This window comes from Cervus canadensis, chromosome 16 (genome assembly GCF_019320065.1).
Source record: "Cervus canadensis isolate Bull #8, Minnesota chromosome 16, ASM1932006v1, whole genome shotgun sequence".
NCBI classification, from domain to species: domain Eukaryota; kingdom Metazoa; phylum Chordata; class Mammalia; order Artiodactyla; family Cervidae; genus Cervus; species Cervus canadensis.
In genome coordinates, this window is record NC_057401.1 from 43,785,606 (window position 1) to 43,790,451 (window position 4,846).

At 36.5% G+C, this 4,846-nt stretch overlaps 1 non-coding gene across 1 annotated transcript; it reads left to right on the plus strand.

The window, feature by feature from the left end:
* The first annotated feature begins 1,998 nt into the window (after positions 1–1,998).
* On the plus strand, positions 1,999–2,070 carry TRNAE-UUC. Its single transcript has one exon. It is a non-coding gene; the product is annotated as a tRNA-Glu (tRNA).
* The last annotated feature ends 2,776 nt before the right edge of the window (positions 2,071–4,846 follow it).

Below are 4,846 nucleotides of genomic sequence, written 5' to 3' on the forward strand. Positions count from 1 at the left end.
GAGTTAAAGCTTACCAAGGCAGCCCAAGGCCCTGTAAGAAGGAGGCAAACATTCTCACTCATGCTTTCCTTGAGCCTTGTGCAACATGTATCTTGCCTGAGAACTGGCCTTTCTTTAGGTGGGGAACTAATGACCACACAGCACAATGCCTTACTCATGGAAATGCTTTTCTTAGGCTCTATGTTAATGATTATAATTGTAACAAATCTTGCCTGGGAACCTGTATCTCAAGACTTGTACCCCGATGACACAGCAACAGTATATCTTGCCCAGAGACATGGTCTGGAACCTGTTCTCCCTGGCTAATCTTGTGCCAAAGTTATCTCACGATGTAGATCTTGGGAAAGGGCCTAGTGGAACTCTTAACAACATTGAAGTATTCTTTTTATGTATTCTCAGCAACTAGTTGAGAAGCATATAAGGTCCCACTTAAACTAGTGAGGCAAGTACTCTTTCTACCTCTTCTGATGTCTACGTCAGAAGCTTTCTCTGTTCTGTCACTTTAAATAAAATTTTGTACACAAAACTCTGAGTGATTGAGACCTGTCTTTGGTCCTGGAGTTAAATCTTCAGAGACCATGAATCTGGCGGCACCATTCATCATAAGCAATCAATAGGCACCAGTAAGGTTTTTATACGTTATATTTAGAAAACACTTTTTTTTTTTTTTTTTTTTAGGCTATCCATTCATGCTGTCCTATTGTTCATCCTGGAAGCAAATTTCTTCAGTCAGCAAACTGTAAAATCATGGACCACAGGGACAGTTGGTTCCTTCCCTGTATATAAATAAGAATGTGTTCAGTTCAGTTCAGTTGCTAAGTCGTGCCCAACTCTTTGCTACCCCCACAAACTGCAGCACACCAGGCTTCCCTGTCCATCACCAACTCCCAGAGCTTGCTCAAACTCATGTCCATCCAATCAGTGACACCATCCAACCATTTCATCCTCTGTCCCCAGTTCTCTTCCTGCCTTCAATGTTTCTCAGCATCAGGGTCTTTTCCAATGAGTCAGTACTTCACATCAGGTGGCCAAGGTATTGGAGCTTCAGTTTCAGCCTCAGTCCTTCCAATGAATATTCAGGACTGGTTTCCTTTAGGTTTGACTGGTTTGATCTCCTTGCTCTCCAAGGAACTCTCCAAGAAACTATTACTTTGTAATGTTCTAGGCATTCGCCTGGATTACAATATTGACTAATCATATTGGAAATTAGCAAAGGAAATTTTTGGAGGGTTTTCTTGTTCTTAAAAAGAAACTAAAACAATTAGTTTATCCAACACTGCCTGAATTTCTGAACCCTTTTTACTCCTTTCAATTTTGCTTGAAATAAGACAGTAATTTTTCTGAACTTTTTTGTCTAACCTTGATAAAAATTTGCAATGACTTTGAACACTCACTATTCCATTTAGCTTTCCAACCTATTCACCTAGAACCTGCAATATTTTCTTTTTTAAAAAATGTCACCCATTTTTTAAAAAAAGCCAGTTTACCACTGCATAATATTTGACACCATCTTTTTAGTGTCTGAAATTAGCCTCCTCATTTAAGCCATTGCCACATATTTAGATGTTTTGCAATTGTAACACTCAGTTCCTGATACCCATATTCTAAGTTAGTAGGCAGGAACATCTTGCTGTAGGAATAACAACAATAACAATATTCTCAAAAAATTTATTTTCTATTCATACCTCATGTCACATGCAGGTTGGCAGGGGACTCTGGCAAATCAATAATTCTGGGTCGCTGGATGTTGGAGAGTTTACTAGCTTTTAAATGTATCACATGGGACAACCTCCTCCATCATAGCAGTAGAGAAAGTGGAGTAGTTAATCATCAATAAAGATTTCTCTGACTCTTGGATTTGAAAAACATTTCTGCCTGTATTTCATTCTCCAGAACCTTTACTATGGACTAGGAAATTCAGAACAGGAGGATATCTCTTTTTCTGCTTTAATACAAATTTTGTATATATTATTACTATTGAAAGTGATCTTAGAGAATTCCTTGGTAGTCCAGTGGTTAGGATTCAGCACTTTCAATGCTGAATGCCAAGTTCAATTCTTGGTTGAGGAACTAAGATCACAAGCTGTGTAATGTGGCCAAAGCTTTTTTTTTTTTTTTTTTTTGCTTTTAAAAATATTTTTGTTTATTAATTTAAATATTATCCTCATTTCTGTATATCTAAGGTTTTTTAATTATTGAGTTTTTCATTTTGTATAGTCTTTGTGATGTGCTATATGCATAATACATTGAAAAAAAAAGAATCTGAAAGTGAAAGTCGCTCAGTCATGTCTGACTCTTTGCAACCCCAAAACAGGCCAGAATACTGGAGTGGGGAGCCTTTCCCTTCTCCAGGGGATCTTTTAGCTCCTAATTATAAATGTGTGTTTTGTTTCAAATTCTTACCCGAATATAAGGACTTCCTAGGTGGCTCAGGCCATAAAGATCTACCTACAATGAGGGAGACCTGGATTCGATCCTGGCTTGGGAAGATCCCCTAGATCTTCAAATTCTTATGTTTTATCTCCTTTTTTTGTTTGTATTTTTTACTATTGAAGAGTACAGGTCATGAACTAGAGAACAGTAGTTATAATGGAAATTCCTGCTCCCTTTCTGAAATTATATATTATTGTAGTATCCACTGAAAGTGTTGCCTTTGGGGTACAAGTATCCGTGCAATGACATGTGCTCCAACCTTCCATTTTATTGCCTCCAGACTGTTGATTCTTCCAGCCCCAATCCGTGCCTAATTAAAATTCAAAAATATAGACCTCAGGGACACAGGAAACATGGAGGGAATTGATCCTTTCAGTGTTACTTGAATCTCAAACTAGTCATTTATTTACAGTACTTTTCGGCTTTATAGCACAGCCTTATTTTAAATCTTTATTTTCTTATATTTGAGTTTTTTTTTCTTTAATTTTGAACATAATCCATAGGCAGGAATGCAATTTTCAATTATACTCTCCAATCCTGTGACTCTTTTTCATTTTCTTACTAGTGCTTTTTGAAGAACAACTATGGTAATATCAATAAATTCCAATTTGCTATGAGTTTTTAAATGGTGTTTTTAGTGTCATGTAGAAAATATTTTCAACTAACTTCAAGGCACACATGTTTTTTCCCTATATTAATTCTAGAAAATTTATGGTTTTAGGTTTTATATTTAGGTCAATGATCTATTTTTAGTTAACCTTTCTGAAGTCGTGTATATGTTGTATTTTTTTTCCTTAATGTGTCTTTGAGAATTTTCCAGCACTATTGAAGAGATTAACTTTTTTCCCATTGGATTTGATTCCACTGAATCTCAATCAACAAGTATAGATAGTACTATTCCTGGATTCTCTGTTCTCTTTTAATGATGTATTTGACTATACCTACTCCAACCACATTATTGTGATTAATGAAACATTACTGTAGATCTGAGCATTAGATAGCTAACATTGTGAAACTTCCAACTCTGTTCTTTTTCAGTATCTCTTTGGTTATCGTAATTCGTTGTCATTTCCAGAAGCTTTAGGCCTTTGTTCTAAAGGAGAGATGGGGAGAAGAATCTGAGTTCCGCAGTGGCCACTGTTCACTCTGCTCTCCAACCCTCACTCAAAGCCTGCAGCAAGAGTGAGACTTTCTCCATTCACAGATTTTGAGTGAATGTCTGCTATTGTCCTTGGAAAACAGCCTGGGAGAGGTTGCAAATTTCTTCAGTGTATATGGCTTTAAAGGGTTCTATAATATTTCCTTAGTCACTTATGCTGATTAAACATTTTTCAGAATTATTTTTGCTAGTGGCTAGCAGTAGCTATCCCAGCTAAGCTAGAACTAACATCATTTCTGTTTAGAAGTGCCCATCTTTTCTTAGGTTTCTGGTTAGTTGATTACCCTTTGACATTGTTTTTTTATGGAAACAAGAAAATCTGAATTGGCTGATTAGGGCTTCCCTAGTGGATCAGTGGTAAAGAATCTGCCTGCAATGCAGGAGACACAGGAGACATGAGTTCAATTCCTGGGTCCGGAAGATCCCCTGGAGGAGGAAATTAATTTGCTGATTGTCTAGTGGTTTTTTGGGTGTTGGTTTGCTTTTGTTGTTATTCAGAGTAAGAATAATGCTGTTTTAAGCTTTTTATGTTCTACACTGAAGTTAGAAGTCACATAGTTGTTTAGCTAGATTTTGAAGATTTTTCAGCATTGAAGACACATGTTTCCAAAATTCAGATTAATTTCCTTCCTTCTCATTTAGTGGAATGGTAAAAATCTCCACCCAACACATATCTTATTTGAGCTGAGCTTTTCCCAGACTCCTTGTAAGACTAGTAACGACATTGCTATTGAGATAAAAGGGACTAGAAATAGGTAAATTTACAATGATCCTGAATAAGAAAAAATTCAGACTCTTAATGAGGAAAGTGGGAATATGGATGAAAAGAAATGGTGGATTCAAAAAGCAGCAGAGAATTAATATAATGAGATTTATTTATGAGATACTTAAGAAGTAAATGATGAAAATAATACCCATTTTTTTCTTTGTGTGACTGTGGACAGTGTGAAAGTCTTACTTATAGCAAGTTATACAAGTGAAGTAAAACATCTGGGGAAGAAGACAAATAGTAGACATTATTTGAGCTCTTTTTTGTGTATAAGAACTAAGCTGCCGTTTTTCAGAGGTATTCTTTAATCTTGGCAATTACCCTTTATTTTTTTTTAATTTTTATGTATTTATTTTTGGCTGTGCTGGGTCTTCATTGCTCTATGAGCTTTAGTCTAGCTGTGGCGAGCAGGGGCCACTTTCTAGTTGTTATGCACAGGCTTCTCATTGCAGTGGCTTCTCTTACGGCAGAGCCCAGACTCTCGG